This window comes from Balaenoptera borealis (assembly GCF_965194805.1).
Source record: "Balaenoptera borealis genome assembly, chromosome: 2".
In the NCBI taxonomy this organism is placed as follows: domain Eukaryota; kingdom Metazoa; phylum Chordata; class Mammalia; order Artiodactyla; family Balaenopteridae; genus Balaenoptera; species Balaenoptera borealis.
Window position 1 is genome coordinate 46,657,991 of NC_138867.1, and position 17,416 is coordinate 46,675,406.

At 39.0% G+C, this 17,416-nt stretch overlaps 1 protein-coding gene and 1 long non-coding RNA gene across 5 annotated transcripts in view; one reads left to right on the forward strand and one right to left on the reverse strand.

The window, feature by feature from the left end:
- Positions 1-17,416, reverse strand: part of ACTBL2 (actin beta like 2) — a gene marked incomplete at its 3' end in the record, with an annotated part of 373,015 nt that overhangs the window by 311,142 nt on the left and 44,457 nt on the right.
- Positions 1-17,416, forward strand: part of LOC309624419 — a 160,756-nt gene that overhangs the window by 72,364 nt on the left and 70,976 nt on the right. For all 4 annotated transcript variants that reach the window (XR_014241898.1, XR_014241899.1, XR_014241900.1 and 1 more), the window contains one exon: positions 1,492-1,640. This is a non-coding gene — a long non-coding RNA (uncharacterized lncRNA). The remainder of the gene's footprint in view (positions 1-1,491; positions 1,641-17,416) is intronic.

Consider the following 17,416-nt stretch of genomic DNA (forward strand, 5'->3'; position numbering starts at 1 on the left):
TCTAGTTGCGGCGAGCGGGGCTACTCTTTGTTGCGGTGTGTGGGCTTCTCATTGCAGTGGCCTCTCTTGCTGCGGAGCACGGGCTGTAGGCGCGCGGGCTTCAGTAGTTGTGGCTTGTGGGCTCTAGAGCGCAGGCTCGGTAGTTGGGGCGCACTGGCTTAGTTGCTCCGCGGCATGTGGGATCTTCCTGGACCAGGGCTCGAACCCGTGTCCCCTGCATTGGCAGGCGGATTCTTAACCACTGCGCCACCAGGGAAGTCCCCCAGCACTCATTTTTTAAAAAATACTTTTTATGATTAAAAAATGTACATAAATAAAATAGACAACTGATGGGAACATACTGTGTAGCACAGGGAACTCTACCTAATGCACTGTGGTAAACTAAATGGGAGGGAAGTCCAAAAGGGAGGGGATATCTGTATGTGTATGGCTGATTCATTTTGTTGTGCAGTGGAAGCTAACACAACATTGTAAAGCAACCATACTCCAATAAAAATTAATAAAACAAATAAAAGAAAAATAAATGTTAAAACAAAACAAAACAAAAATGTGCATAGATGTAACAGTCAAATCATTCCTCAAGGCTTATAATGCAAAACACCAGCCCCTGTCTCACCTAGCCCATCCCAGTTCTCATCTCCTGCAGGAAACCACTTTTAATCCTTTAATCTTCTGGTATTTGCTCCATAGTTTTGCATAATGCTATACACTGTTCTGCTATTTATTTATTTGTCACATTTAGATATTGCCTGTGAACATTCTACAATGGAAGACAATGGTTTAACTTCCTTAAATACCTCCTCTCACCCCAAACACATACTTCTACTTTCTCTGTTTTTATAATCTAAATTATAATTTTTGGTCAGATTAATATTCAGTCTATACATTGCTAGGTTTACATAAACATTATTCATAGTTAAGCCAGGTAGATACCTGGGTATGTGAGGAACAGAATGTTTCCAGGGTTTCACTCTCCTTACAAAGACTTTCAATCAGTGTTGTTTTCACCCCACCAACACTCACTTGCAAAGTTCCTCCTGCCTCCAGAGCCTGAGCCTTCTGAGATCCTGAAGTGCAAATGAACCTTCGTAGTGACTTTATTTGCTGAAGAGTTTCCCTTTTTGCTGGTCTGGCTAATCAGTTACCACAAATCAGTCCATTGCTTTCTAAACATATGTTCTTTTTTTCTCCTCTCTCTCTTATCTCTTTTCCCTTGCTTTCTTTGCCCTTATCAGTTTAAGAAGTTTTTGTTTATCACTGAAATTTTAATGTGTTTCTGAAATAAACCATATATGTTTCAATCTGCTATGTTTAACTAAAGTTTCAAGTACTCTTTTAAAAGTCTAGCTAATAATTCTCCATGCGATTATTAACCTCATTTTATAGATGAATAAAACAAGGATGGGAGAAGTTAAATAATTCGCCCAAGGTTGTACAAATAGTAAATGGTAATTTCACTTACTAATAAAAATCTTGTTCTTTTCTTTCCAGCACATTGCCTTTTACTGTGAGACACAGTTCCTGTTTTAAGGACTTTACAGTTTTTGCCGGGAGATAAGACAAGTGCATGGCCTTTAGAATACAATGCATGAAATGTCAAGAACAAGAAAAATGGCGTGGTGTGCAGTGGAAATTCAGAGGTGAGAGAAATGTTTTCCTGCCCATTTCTTTGTGTCTGAAACCCCATTTGGAATTGGAATGTATGTTTTGTAGTACTATATGGACATTTCTTCATACAGAAATCTTAATTCGATGGGATTTAACCTCTATTCTTTGGTAATTTGGGATTCCATGGAGTCTTTGGAGTGAAGTAGACAGTTAATTTATATCTTCACATAATAACTATTCTTAAGATGATATTTTAGGAAGAAAAGGCAGATTTTTGACTCACTAAATATCTATGAGTGTACTTGATATTAAAGGCATTCGAGAGAGAATTTTTCATCTATTTATTTTTGCCATTGATGTTGCACAATACTTTTCTTTTTTTTAAGCTTTCTTAGTTTTCTTCTTTGAGTTTTATAGATTTAGGTTTTATGTCTATGATCCATTTTTAAAATATATTTTTTTATTGTGGTAAAATGTATATAACACAGTCTTTCACCTTGTTAAATCTGAAGTGTGTGGACGGCCCTAAATGAAGAAGATGGGTTATAAATTTATCCATATCTGTCCAGACCTGAATTGATTTTTTTGCCAGTTTGAACTATGATCACTTTATGCCACTTGTGCTCTGTGGCTCCAAAGCACTGTCTACAGAGTGTCCCAGGAGGTAAGATCCCATGGAGAGTTGGTGCATAGTTTCTGGAGCCAACTGGGCTGTGTTTTCTTCCAGGCTCTGCACTAGCTGCTGTTTGACCTTGGGAAATTTCACTGACCTACTCTCTCTCTCTGTATCAGATTTCTCACCTGTAAAATGGGGATAATGACAGAATCTAGCTCATAGTATTGTTAGAAGAATTATTTAACTTATTGGATACAACAAATGTGATGCACTTACAGAAGTATCTGGTACATGGAAAAGACTATATCATCAACCATTCTCCTTCTAGGATCCTTGTGAGGAAGCAGTCTCTGAGAGCAACGTATGCTTCAGGGGCTGTTTTGTTTGCTATAGTGGAAGCTTCTTCAATCACATGTTTATTATTTTATTTTTCAACCTTTTTTTTTTAACATCTTTATTGGAGTATAATTGCTTTGCAATGGTGTGTTAGTTTCTGCTTTATAACAAAGTGAATCAGTTATACATGTACATATGTCCCCATATCTCTTCCCTCTTGCGTCTCCTTCCCTCCCACCCTCCCTATCCCACCCCTCTAGGTGGTCACAAAGCACCAAGCTGATCTCCCTGTGCTACGCGGCTGCTTCCCATTAGCTATCTATTTTACGTTTGGTAGTGTATATATGTCCATGCCACTCTCTCACTTTGTCCCAGCTTACCCTGCCCCCTCCCCGAATCCTCAAGTCCATTCTCTAGTAGGTCTGCATCTTTATTCCCATCTTGCCCCTAGGTTCTTCATGACCATTTGTTTTTTTTTTTTTTAGATTCCATATATATGTGTTAGCATACAGTATTTGTTTTTCTCTTTCTTTTTTTTTTAACGTCTTTATTGGAGTATAATTGCTTTACAGTGGTGTGTTAGTTTCTGCTTTATAACAAAGTAAATCAGTTATACATATACATAGGTTCCCATATCTCTTCCCTCTTGCATCTCCGTCCCTCCCACTCTCCCTATCCCACCCCTCTAGGTGGTCACAAAGCACAGAGCTGATCTCCCTGTGCTATGCGGTTGCTTCCCACTAGCTATCTATTTTACGTTTGGTAGTGTATATATGTCCATGCCACTCTCTCACTTTGTCACAGCTTACCCTTCCCCCTCCGCATATCCTCAAGTCCATTCTCTAGTAGGTCTGTGTCTTTATTCCCGTCTTGCCACTAGGTTCTTTGTGACCTTTTTTGACTTACTTCACTCTGTTTGACGGTCTCTAGGTCCATCCACCTCACTACAAATAACTCAGTTTCGTTCCTTTTTATGGCTGAGTAATATTCCATTGTATATATGTGCCACATCTTCTTTATCCATTCATCTGTTGACGGGCATTTCAGTTGCTTCCATGTCCTGGCTATTGTAAATAGAGCTGCAATGAACATTGTGGTACATGACTCTTTTTGAATTATGGTTTTCTCAGGGTATATGCCCAGTAGTGGGATTGCTGGGTCATACGGTAGTTCTATTTTTAGTTTTTTGAGGAACCTCCATACTGTTCTCCATAGTGGCTGTATCAATTTACATTCCCACCAACAGTGCAAGAGGGTTCTGTTTTCTCCACACCCTCTCCAGCATTTACTGTTTGTAGATTTTTTGGTGATAGCCATTCTGACCGGTGTGAGATGATATCTCATTGTAGTTTTGATTTGCATTTCTCTAATGATTAATGATGTTGAGCATTCTTTCATGTGTCTGTTGGCAATCTGTATATCTTCTTTGGAGAAATGTCTATTTAGGTCTTCTGCCCATTTTTGGATTGGGTTATTTGTTTTTTTAATGTTGACCTGCATGAGCTGCTTGTAAATTTTGGAGATTAATCCTTTGTCAATTGCTTCATTTGCAAATATTTTCTCCCATTCTGAGGGTTGTCTTTTTGTCTTGTTTATGGTTTCCTTTGCTGTGCAAAAGCTTTGAAGTTTCGTTAGGTCCCATTTGTTTATTTTTGTTTTTGTTTCCATTTCTCTAGGAGGTGGGTCAAAAAGGACCTTGCTGTGATTTATGTCATAGAGTGTTCTGCCTATGTTTTCCTCTAAGAGTCTTATAGTGTCTGGCCTGACATTTAGGTCTTTAATCCATTTTGAGTTTATTTTTGTGTATGGTGTTAGGGAGTGTTCTAATTTCATTCTTTTACATGTAGCTGTCCAGTTTTCCCAGCACCACTTATTGAAGAGGCTGTCTTTTCTCCACTGTATATTCTTGCCTCCTTTATCAAAGAGAAGGTGGCCATATGTGCGTGGTTTTATCTCTGGGCTTTCTATCCTGTTCCATTGATCTATATTTCTGTTTCTGTGCCAGTACCATACTGTCTTGATTACTGTAGCTTTGTAGTATAGTCTGAAGTCAAGGAGCCTGATTCCTCCAGCTCCGTTTTTCTTTCTCAAGATTGCTTTTGCTATTCGGGGTCTTTTGTGGTCCATACAAATTGTGAAATTTTTTGTTCTTGTTCTGTGAAAAATGCCAGTGGTAGTTTGATAGGGATTGCATTGAATCTGTAGATTGCTTTGGGTAGTAGAGTCATTTTCGCAATGTTGATTCTTCCAATCCCAGGACATGGTATATCTCTCCATCTATTTGTATCATCTTTAATTTCTTTCATCAATGTCTTATAATTTTCTGCATGCAGGTCTTTTGTCTCCTTAGGTAGGTTTATTCCTAGGTATTATATTCTTTTTGTTGCAGTGGTAAATGGGAGTGTTTTCTTAATTTCACTTTCAGATTTTTCATCATTAGTGTATAGGAATGCAAGAGATTTCTGTGCAGTAATTTTGTATCCTGCTACTTTACCAAATCCATTGATTAGTTTTAATAATTTTCTGGTAACGTCTTTAGGATTCTCTTTGTATAGTATCATGTCATCTGCAAACAGTGACAGTTTTACTTCTTCTTTTTCAATTTGGATTCCTTTTATTTCTTTTTCTTCTCTGATTGCTGTAGCTAAAACTTCCAAAACTATGTTGAATAATAGTGGTGAGAGTGGGCAAACTTGTCTTGTTCCTGATCTTAGTGGAAATGGTTTCAGTTTTTCACCATTGAGGATGATGTTGGCTGTGGGTTTGTCATATATGGCCTTTATTATGTTGAGGAAAGTTCGCTCTATGCCTACTTTCTGGAGGGTTTTTATCATAAATGGGTGTTGAATTTTGTCGAAAGCTTTCTCTGCATCTATTGAGATGATCATATGGTTTTTCTCTATTTTTCAACCATTTGTTCAGTGCCTAATATGTTCCAGACACACTGCTTGGTGCTCAGGATATAAGGGAGACCAAAATCAGACATGCCCCTGCTTTCATGGAATCCTCAGCATAATGGGAGAGATGGTCACAAATCAACTAATTATACAAATTACAACTTGATAAGTGCTAGGAAAGACAGGCTACATGGCTCTTTGTTACATTTGTATATGCAGAGTTTAACCCTGAGAGAGCAAAACTGTGTGTTTCTTTTTTTAAAATTTATTTTTGTTGAAGTATAGTTGCTTTACAATGTTGTGTTAATTTCTGCTGTACAGCAAAGTGATTCAATTATAATTCAATTATACATATACATTTTTTTCATATTCTTTTCCATTATGGTTTATCACAGGATATGAATATATTTCCCTGTGCTATGCAGTAGGACCTTGTTGTTTATCCATTCTCTATATAATAGTTTACATCTGCTAATCTCAAACTCCCCATTCATCCCTCCCCCTCCCCCCACCCCCTTGGCAACCAGAAGCCTGCTCTCCATGTCTGTGAGTCTGTGTGTGTTTCTTGAATAATCCAAGAAGAGCTCTGATGCAAAAGAAGGGAAGGGCTGTTCTGTGCAGAAACTGAGAACATCCTGAGAAACTAATTAAAACCTTCCCTTTTGATTACACCCTGGAGGATGGGAATAGCTTCCTCTCTCGCCTTTCCTTGACACAACTTGCTCAGGAGGAATGCAAAGGATGGGTGGGATCTTTCCCAACATGAGAGTGAAAGGAAGCAACATACCAAAGAGATGACGGAGTAAGAGGCACTGCAGCTGCTGATTCCACCTCCACCCTGTGGGACAGCCACTTTGCAATATTTCAAAGGCGAAGGCAACTTACAGGAAAGAAAAAAAATGCATTTAACAAGTTCCTTGTCTGGAGGTCTGGATAGGGGTGGAGCACATTTTAAAGCTGCATTTATGGCAGAAATATACACAGCTTTACAGACATCTGTGCCTGGGGTTCCCAGAGCCCAAGTGTGCATCTATACATGAAGCACACTCAGTTTTTCAGGGCATTTGTCAAGAAACTTGAATATTGAAGTCATTTGAATAGAACACTGGTTCATTTCTTGTGTACTCCTAATGCCAATTTCACCAGAAAGCAATAGCTGGGAATTACATCCAGAATTCCCTCTGCCATTCTTTATTACCAATGCTCGAAAAGGTGGTGTCCTTCTGAACTTAATTGTTAACCTCAGAAAAATACATTCTCTTTTAGTATATTGTAGCACATGAGGAAAAATTGGGTTTAAATATGAGCAAGGACATGGTATTATATACCAATGGCCAAGAAACAAAATGTATTTTGTCCCCATTTGACCTGTGTGTGTGTGTGTGTGTGTGTGTGTGTGTGTGTGTGTGTGTGGGCGTGTATGTATGTATGTGTGTGTGTATGTATGTATGTGTCTCTCCATTATCTATCTAACTTCATCTTGTTCACTTTCTCTTCCTTCAAGCTGTTACATTTCATGTGGTTGGTTGATGGCTCAGCATGTATAACAATTAAGTGATTATTTCCTGAGCATCTACTTGGAGTTAGACAGGAACGTCTTTGAACTCATGAAGATCATAGTCTACAAGTAAAGGCAGATGTGAAACACATAATTAAAAGTAAGATGAGTGTCAAGAAAAGAGATATATAGAATACTCTGGAATCATATAGCAATAGTAATAGTAATAACAACTAAGATCAAGTCAGTGCTTACTCTGTACCCAGGCACTGTTGTAAGTGTAGGTACTATTAACTTTAATTCCCATATCCCACCTCTACCTCTATTATCACTATTTCCATTTTATAGATGAGGAAACTAGAGCCAAGAGGGATTAATCGCTTATGTACTTTTCAAAGGTTGCCCAGAAAGAAAGGGGTGGACTGAGATTTGAACCCATGTAGTTTGACTCCTGTGTTCTCTGCCCAAGTACACGTTCCTAAGGAAGAGAATTGACCCTAGTTCTCTTTGAGGAAGTGTACTGAAGTTTGGAAACGTTTTAATGATTTGTTGCTGTTGTTGTTTGTTTGTTTATTAGAGTACCCCTTTAATAAAATAAATGAGGGCAAGTATTTTTCTCTGTAAGCATTAAGATAGATTGGAAATAAAAATAAAATGCCCCTAGATGTAATATAGTAGGATCCTCACGGGCAGGGGGCCAGATATTAGGAAAGAATAGTGAAATTAAAGTAAACTGCGGAGTTTAGTAGTGGTCATGTACTAATGTCAGTTTCACTGTTGGTGGCAAACGTACCATAGTAACGTAAGACAGTGACAGTAGGGGAAAATGGGTGAGGGATATATGGGGACTCTGTACTATCTTTGCAACTTCTCTCTAAATCTGAAAATATTCTGAAATAAAAAGTTTACTTAATGAAAAAGTAAAATAAAATGCCCATCAGTCTGGCCAACCCCCAGCAAGCCTTTATTAGCTGCAAACTGACCAGTTCTCTAGGAGAGAGGTGGCTTCTCTCTGGTGTCCTTCCTGTACTGCGTAGGCAGGGCGGCATCTTCAGCATCGCACAGGGCGTCTGTGCCCACGTGTTTCCAGGCCTCTTTCTGGCCAGGCCAGGCGTTGTCTTCATTCGGGCCGTGCCATCCTCTGTAGCCCGGGCATCTTTGTGCTCACCGTCATCTCCTTGCCCTTTTCCTTCCTGGCCATTTGTGTCTTCTATTCCTTGCCCTGATTCCATCCAACGAAATGGTGCCTTAGCTTTGTTCTGTTAGGTCTTCATGTAGCATGTTCTAAATCAAGTACTGATGTCTGGGGCATCCAGTTGGGTCGGGTTCACATTCCCATTTGTGGAGGCTGGCAGTCCGAAGCCTGGGGGACCAGACAGTGGATGACTCCTGTGGAAGGTGGGCCCCCTGAGGAGGCTTGTCTGCCCTACCCGTGCAGCACTCGTTGTTTTTTGATCTTTTATTATTGTCACATGGAGTTTGACAACTTCCCACCTCTGCCATACTGCAAACAGCCAGCTAGCTAAGGAATCAATACAATAAGCTTCAGTTCAGGAATGTGCAAAAGGGTGAGAACAATTTTGAGTTAAGTGATACGAGAAATCTTCATAAAGTCCCAATGATTCTGCCACCTGAATATTTCTCAAATGTATCTCCTCCCGTATCAATCAGAGTCCAACCACAGGAAAAACCTCTCCAGATATTTTAAAAGAGAGTTTTTATACAACAAATCAGTTATACAGATGGTGGAAGAGATGAGAAGCCAAATAGGAGACAAAGCAGCAACTCAGATGTTAACCACAGCAGGAAGCCACAATCAACCCTGGGCTGGAGGGACAAAAGGAGGAAGTGGGGTTCCCAGAGCCCAGGGCGGGATCCTTGGGCAGAAGCCAGAATTAGGGCCTGTGCACGTGCCAAGGAGGAGATGCAGCAGCTGCTGGAGGTGTCACCTGAGACCCACAGCGGGAGGGTGAAATACACTGGATTTTCCTTTCCTCCTGCTTCCCCGTCTCCTGACAGTAACTACCAGGGGCCCAAGCTAATGGGAAAGCAGCCGACATGGAAGGCTAGTAAGCGCAGCCCAGAGAGGTTAGCCCTCCTTCTGCACAGCGCAGGGACACTGCCACTGCCTAGGCTGAGGCCTCCACTCTCCCTTCCTTGTACCATTACAGAATCCTCATAATCATTCTCTTGACTCAGCAACTGCAGTTTCCCTCCATTTCATCCTCTGTGTGTCAGATAGTGATGTTGCTAAAATACAAATATATACGTTAAGCTCCTGTTTAAACCCTTAGCTGACTCCCTGCTGACTACAGGCTCAGCCCAAGCTTCTTGGCAGGGTAAACAGGGCCTCGCTCCTGCCCGCCTCTCCAGCCTCACCTTCCACAGCTCCCAGCATGGCACAGCTTCAGTGCACTGAAGACTCCAGGGCACGCAGGGCGGTGTGGGCTACTTAAGTGTTTGCTTTGTGGATCTCAGAAGAGGCTCCCTGGCCCAGGTGTCAAGGTTGTCATGGGGGGGATGGCGGGAACGGCAGTCATAGGTGGCACTCTCAAGAGGCTTCTAGGGCCACCATGAGGGCTCCTGGGGAATAAGAGAGGACTTGTAGAGAGAGCGTGTGAGAGCACGTAAGACTCTCTATAGATGCTCCTGGGAGACAGATGGGAGGAGAAATGGAAGGACCTTGAAGGGATATCAGCTAATGGGGGCATGAGTCAGTGAGATTTGAGTGCTTAATAATGAAATCCATCAAGTTGGTTAAGTTTGAGGAAACTGAGATTATGGTTGAACGAGAATAGGGTTCAATGTCCAAATATGCTTCTCAGAGCATTGTTACTAAAATTATTCCATAAGTTCAAAGATCTCTAGCAGAATGAATGAATATGAGGGACTCACTTCTGATAGGCACTAGAAGCTATTTATCTGTCATGGGGCCTTGATTAAAATGAAGAAGGAAATTAACATACATGAACCTCTTAGAGAATAATCAAGTTTTAGAAGATATGGTGAGGACAAATAGTAGGTAGAAAGCATGAGTCTGGGACATCTGACAAAGTTTCAATGAAGTTTCCATACCTTCTAGATTTTTAGAAATATCTTGTCACACCATACATATATATCAATCTTCTTTGTATTCCCCTATAGTCTTAATGTAATGTGAACCTCCCTTAGTGTGAAGTTAAAAGGTAACACTACTCTTCAACGTCAAAAGAAACCAAACATTTATTTAGCTAACATAAATGTGCCAAGCATTGAGCTGGACAGATTACATAACGTATTTCATTTTGTTATCAATTTTTGTGTGACAGATGAGGAAAATGAGACTCAGAGAGGTTAAATGACTTGCCCAAGGTTGTGTCACGAGTAGAGGCATTGGTATTTAAGCCTAGGTCTCCTTCTACTACCCCGCATTTTCTATCTGTTAGTAAGCAACCCTCATGATGGAGTGCAAGTAAGAATAACTTAGTATTGAATTCAGTGTTCTCACCAAGAACATGAAAATAACATTTGGGTTTATTTCCAAATAGGATCCCTAAAATCCTGTGTGCAGATTTCTGAAAAATATGGAATTCATTTGGAAGGTTTATTTTCCTATCGAATTATAAAGACCACCCTACATCTCTCAAAATCCAGGCATTACGATGGCATCCTTGATACGTCCAGCCTTTGGACTAATATATTTATTACCTTATCATTTTGAGTTTTCAGTATGAAACACTGATTAATATCGTTGTTGCATGTTGGGAGAAATCCTTGGAAAGCAGATTCTGAGAGGGAGGTAAGTGTTTAGGGCATCTGTTAGGTAGTGATCTTGGGAATCAGCCCTGCGAAAGAGAGGGCAAAGAAGCAGAATTCACCACAGCATTCACCACAGTGAAAAATGTAATTCTTAATAAATCTGTGTGTATACAATAAATGTATATATGTGCTGATATACAACGCATGGTAAAATATCTAAATATATACAATATAGAAACAAATGCTTTTTTTTTCCTAGTAATTTTTTTTTATATACAGCAGGTTCTTATTAGTTATCCATTTTATACATATTAGTGTATACATGTCAATCCCAATCTCCCAATTCATCCCACCACCACCACCCCCAACCCCCTGCCGCTTTCCCTGCTGGGTGTCCATACGTTTGTTCTCTACATCTGTGTCTCAATTTCTGCCCTGCAAACTGGTTCATCTGTACCATTTTTCTAGGTTCCACATATATGCATTAATATACGATATTTGTTTTTCTCTTTCTGACTTACTTCACTCTGTGTGACAGTCTCTAGATTCATCCACGTCTCTACAAATGACCCAATTTGTTCCATTTTATGGCTGAGTAATATTCCATTGTATATATGTACCACATCTTCTTTATCCATTCCTCTGTTGATGGGCATTTAGGTTGCTTCCATGACCTGGCTATTGTAAATAGTGCTGCAATGAACATTGGGGTGCATGTGTCTTTTTGAATTATGGTTTTCTCTGGGTATAAGCCCAGTAGTGGGATTGCTGGGTCATATGGTAATTCTATTTTCAGTTTTTTAAGGAACCTCCATACTGTTCTCCATAGTGGCTGTATCAATTTACATTCCCACCAACAGTGCAAGAGGGTTCCCTTTTCTCCACACCCTCTCCAGCATTTGTTGTTTGTAGATTTTCTGATGATGCCCATTCTAACTGGTGTGAGGTGATACCTCATTGTAGTTTTGATTTGCATTTCTCTAATAATTAGTGATGTTGAGCATCTTTTCATGTGCTTCTTGGCCATCTGTATGTCTTCTTTGGAGAGATATCTATTTAGGTCTTCTGCCCATTTTTGGATTGGGTTGTTTGAAACAAATGTTTATATAATTATAAAATATATATTTATTGTATAGACAAATGGTAAAGGCAATAACTACGTGGATCAGGATGAAAGCTGGACTTAAAAGAATTAATAACTTGGGCAATGTAGTGCCTACAGATGAAAGTGTGGAGTCCAAGAGAGAGCAGAGGCTCAGGACTTCTTTACGCTCTCACGCTTCTTACCACCGTAGGCTGTATTGTTGTTGTGCCAGTGATAAGAATGCATTGGTCTGTTGAGTGATAGTGTCCTATGTACACAGAATGGTATTAGGCTTATTGTCTTTGTTTTTACATGTTTGCTGATTCTAAAGACTAATACATTATGAGTGGAAACAGAAAAAAAAAATAAAACCAACATGTGGTAAAAACTTTTTGTAAAAAAAAATGAACATTAATTCCTCAGAAATTGCAATGGCCCTGCCTCTGTTTACTTAGTCAGCTTCTTCCTATTTTAGCCATTCCCATCTGAGAAGGCAGATGTCTAACCACAGACAGTAAAGCCCCATACATCCAAGGGGAAAGAAGGAGAGGCTGATGTAGCTGTCCCTTTTAGTGCACAGATGGTGCACAGATGCTTACAAGACTCTGCCAGGCTATCTCTTCCTTCCGCCCATCCCTGCTTCTGACTCAACAGTCTAAATCCAGAGAACTAAGGCTCTCCGTGGCTCCTTGAAGCACAGGCCCTGATAGTTGGTGCCCAAAGGGTACGGGTAACATGCTCACAATGATTGAAAGGACAAGTGCCTTCAATTTGTTTAGGTGGAGCTGCAGCGTGGAGTGCACACCTAGCATGAGCTTAGCTGCGCTTTGAGTTAAGAAACACCTGCTGCCTGAGGCAGCCTAGAAAACGCTGGCCCTCCTAAAATGACCGTCCCGTTCATTGTTGACGTTTTTCTTCCGTTAGTCCTTTCCTGTCCTTTTGGACAATGAGTTAAGTCTGATTTAGCTATTATCTATATCAGCAAGTCTTAATCACGCCCCGAAGATGTGGATGAGCCATATATGTTCTTTCTTTAAAAAATTATTTTATCTATCCATTCATTCATTCATTCATTTGCTCATTCATTTATAGTTCAGTAACTGTTTTGTGGTTCAATAGTGCAGGTATTTGCTCTAAGGCTGAAATGCAGAACTGGTATGCACAGAGACTAGTGTTTGAAAATACAGAGATGGATATTTAGAGTGATAGAATTCCAGTTAGTCTGATTACCGTTGTAATGAAATAGCAGGCAGTTGGCTTTCCTTCTGTTTATTTTCTTCTGAACTTTCTCTAAATAATGTCACATAATTCAAAAGCCTGACTCTTTCTTGCTTCTTCTTTTTATCGTCTGTAAAGGCATCGCTCAGGAGGGTGCCCTAATTCATTTTCTTTCCATGTGTTTTAACCTTTGTTAAACCTCGTATCTTCTTGCTCTAATTCCTTTACATAGAATTGTGATTTTATTCCATTTTTCTTGTTTTTATCATTGCTACATACAGGGGGCAAATTTTATCTGGACCCCCAATATTTCATCAGGGCGTCTGGTTTTCTAGCAGCTTACTTATGAGTGTCAGTGGATTAGATTCCGTTGCTGGTTTGTTTTGTTTTGTGGCCATGGGCAAGTCAAACCCCATTAACCTCAGCTTCTCCATTTGCAAAATGGGATAATAATACTTACCTTCCACACACCTTGGGTGTTGTGAGAATGAAGAAGATAATGTTTGCAAAGTGCTTTGTAAAAACATGGAGCCTTTCATCTAAGGAAGGAGCTCAGAGTATTATTATTTTTGTTGTTACTGTTGGTCATGTTCCCACATGGCTTTATTTTGATGGTGTTCTTAACTGCAATAGAGTTGAATCACAGCGATGAGAGACGGTGAAGACATAGCAGGTCATCTGGTTCAAACGTATTATAGAATTCTTCCCCTGCAACATGCTCTTGTACTTTAGTCTTGCTATTTTTAAGTCTCAAAGCATCAAACATTATAGGGTCCATTTCTTCCTGCTTGACATCAGAACTCTTCTGAAGAACAGTTTCAATAGCAACTTTTGATCTAAGTATTTTCTTAATGACTCAATTGGAAAAACTTTGAGTCTCTGCCAGGAAGATATTTTTGCCCAATGTGAGGGTTACAATTATTTTCAGGACCCTTTACTACTTTCCTGGGGGAATGGAGTCACAGTCCATTAGCTTTCCTTCTGATGATGTTCTTTACAATGTTTACTCCAAATGTTCAATTTAGAAATTTACTAACCATTGGTCCATGGGGGAGACCAAACCTTGTTCAGAGATATCTCATTTCAAACACAGTTGAACTGCTTTAAATTCAATCTCAGAAGACCAAAACTATGTGCTAACTTCAACCTTGTAAGCTGCATGTATTTTGCTTTTGGCAGGTGTATAATCTATCACTGAAGATAGAGAGATTCTAACATCTGATATTACATAAATATTTGTTGAATAAGTAGATCGTTCATATTATATATATAATTCATTGTTATTTAATTCAGTAGGATAGTAATAGTCCTTTTGGTCTTTTAAGATTTATATATATATTAATATATTATAAAAATATATTAATGTATTATATGTATTATATGTGTATATTATATATTTACATATATAGTGTGTATATATACATATATATAGTCATGAATAAATTATTTGGAAATATCACCACTTACAACATAAATACAACTGGTATCCTGACAAAGGGACCATCTAGAATGATATACAGACTTCCAAAAGATGTGGAGCATTTACTATTTAGGGGTTGAAGTACATTGGTAAGCCAAACATACTTCTCTTATAATGCTGATTACTTCAGCCAGTGAGAATTAGTTTTGAAGATAACAATGATTCTGTTTTCCCCTTGACAATTGGTTTTCCATCCTTTTGCTATAGAGAGTAAGGTCTGAGGTTAAATCAATACCCCGAGTAATTCTTTCCTTTTCTTCTGCTTATGGTAGTTTAATTAATTACTCTCCATTAAACTGATCCCTTGATTAAAACTAAGCTTTTATTTTACGTGCTAATGATTATTGTTTTGAATGCAGTTGTGGTGCCCAATCAGAATCAGGTTTTAGGTTTAAGTGGAAGGATTTTATTTTTCATTAATTCCTGGTGAATCCTCAATCCAAGGATTTGAGCAATAATTAGGCTTTCTTAATAAAGAAAGAAGGATATGATTTTTAAGAGAGAACTCCATTCTAATTTCAAGCAGACAAAAAACTAAAATACATCTTTGAAAAATCTACAAAACCAATGAGACACTCTCTTGTGAGATATTTTGGAAAACTAAGGAGCATAACTTCATCGAAAACTGCTCAAGTTATTACCTGTTGAAATTGGATCAGAAAGCTTGTGACATTTGACATATTTTTATGTGGTATATGTCCAGAGAGTGGAATCATTGGTGGTCAACTTTTGGGATGCTTTGCTCTTTAACCTCTTTGCCTTTAACATGGTAGTAACTGGGTAGTGAGATAGGAGGTGGTGATTAGCTTGCTGAGTCAGTGGGAAGGAGCCCTGTAATACTGAATAATTATTTCTTTGATGTGTGTGTGGTTAACATGCTTAAGATTCTTAACACAGGACCAGCTGGGTGCCAGATCTAGGAAGAGGAAGTAAAATCAATTTTATATACCGTGTAGAACATGAAATAGCAAATCTCAGAGTCCAGACTTTGCCATTCTTTGTTTTCAACTTTTTGTTTTTTTTAAACTTTACACCAATCAGTTTAAGCACTTAATTTGTAAATTCCTGGCCCAGGCATATCAAAATATCATTATAAGTCTGTGAATCACCTTACCTACCATGATCTTTGTTCCAGGTAACAGTGGAACAAAAATCTGGACAAAAATATAAAGGCACAATGACACTACTGTTTTGGAACAAAAACATATCTTTCTTAGTGTCCTTGAACCTATAACACTAATGTGTCATTAATGGATTTAGTTTAGTGGATACCAAGTATTCTCTGACATTAGTCTCATCATGCTTTCATTTCCATAAGAGATATTCCAGTTAGGTCAAGCCCAGGGGTTAACTAAGGAGAATATAGAACCCAAAGTTGAAAATCAGTAATTTTGTTCCTCTCTATAATCACCAATTTATTACCATGAGCTTTGGTGCAATAGAAAATTATTACGTCTTTATAGATCTCAGTCATTTAAAATGGGAAGAATTTTGTTTGAGCCTTTGGGGTTCTAACACTGCATCTCTTTCCTGTCCTTAGCTGCCTTCTTCCAGGTCGGCCGCCTCTGATGCCCAAGAGAACAGCAACAAGATAGGATTTGGGGAAACCATGAGGGCCCGTTTTCTGAGCCTCATTTCCGGTTGTGGCAGCAAGATAGATAAGAGGAAGTATGAGTTGCAGTGCGATGCGGTGGGAAAGAAAGAATTCATACCATCAGGTGAAAATTACAAAATAATTGAATGATAACAGCTTGCAGGAAGTGTCACCATCACATGGGTTTTTTGACTCTCATATAATTGGCTAGGAGTCAAATTCAAGTTAAGGCATATTTTTTCCATCTCTACCACTTCACACTATAGATTTTGTTTTTTTATAAAAATAACCACTCTTTTTCCCAAAGACAGCTGAATGGTATTTCTTTGCCCCTCACTGGGACTTAGCATTGTTTGCAATGGCTGTGGGCAGCTGACTTGCGTGAAAGGCAGGTTTCCACATTATATCCTCCTTGGCATGAACTCAGCACGTGGGTAGATGAACAGCAGCCCTTGTTCCCAGGCAGAGCTCATTCTCCTGACTTGACTAATATTTACCTAAACTGCTCTCTACCTCTTCCTCCTCTCTGAGATTTGTTTTTCTTGTTTTCCCAACCTGGATGCTTTCACCTACAACTCAACTTCCTTAGAACTGCTCTTGGCTCACCTTGTTCAGTTTTCATTTCCACGATTATTATATTTCTAAACTTAAGTGCTTCCCTTTGTTCTATAACATGACATTCAACACTGCTCTCCTGCTCTCTGCCAGGATGCCCTTTGCTATTGGTGTGCTTCCCACCTACATAGGTATGTAACAAGCTTCTGTAGCTAAGCTCCTGGCTTTTGATATTTCCCTAACATGTGTAGTTCAGCCTTATTTGATTTATTGCCAATATATCAATTCCCCCATGACTTCACCTTTCCATTTGCTTCTACGGATGTGAATGTCCTTCAGGAGAAACTGACTTTATTCCCAATAAAGAAACAATATCTGAAGACTTTTTAAAAATGACCTTAGAACATCTCACAAACATTACCACTTTCATCTTTTATATTATTTCTATTGAAAAACATAGTTGGACAGCAAGCATTCAATTTTGAGATGGGAAATTATAGTAAAGGCCAATTGCTTACATCCAGTGATTATATAGAAATATATAATCCTGAGAGCTGGCTTAAATATTTTTTAAAAACGAGTGGTAATATGCCCTTCTATTCTGCACTTTTCAATCTTTTGGAAGAACCATTCCTATAGCACGATCACATCATTTGGATTTATTTCAATAATACATAAACAATACTTAATACGTGCAAGGCACTCTAATTAAGATACAGAATACATGGTCCTTGTCCTTGAGGAAGTGCGGAGAGAGCCATGAACAGGAAGTCTATAGTAAGTGCTATGATA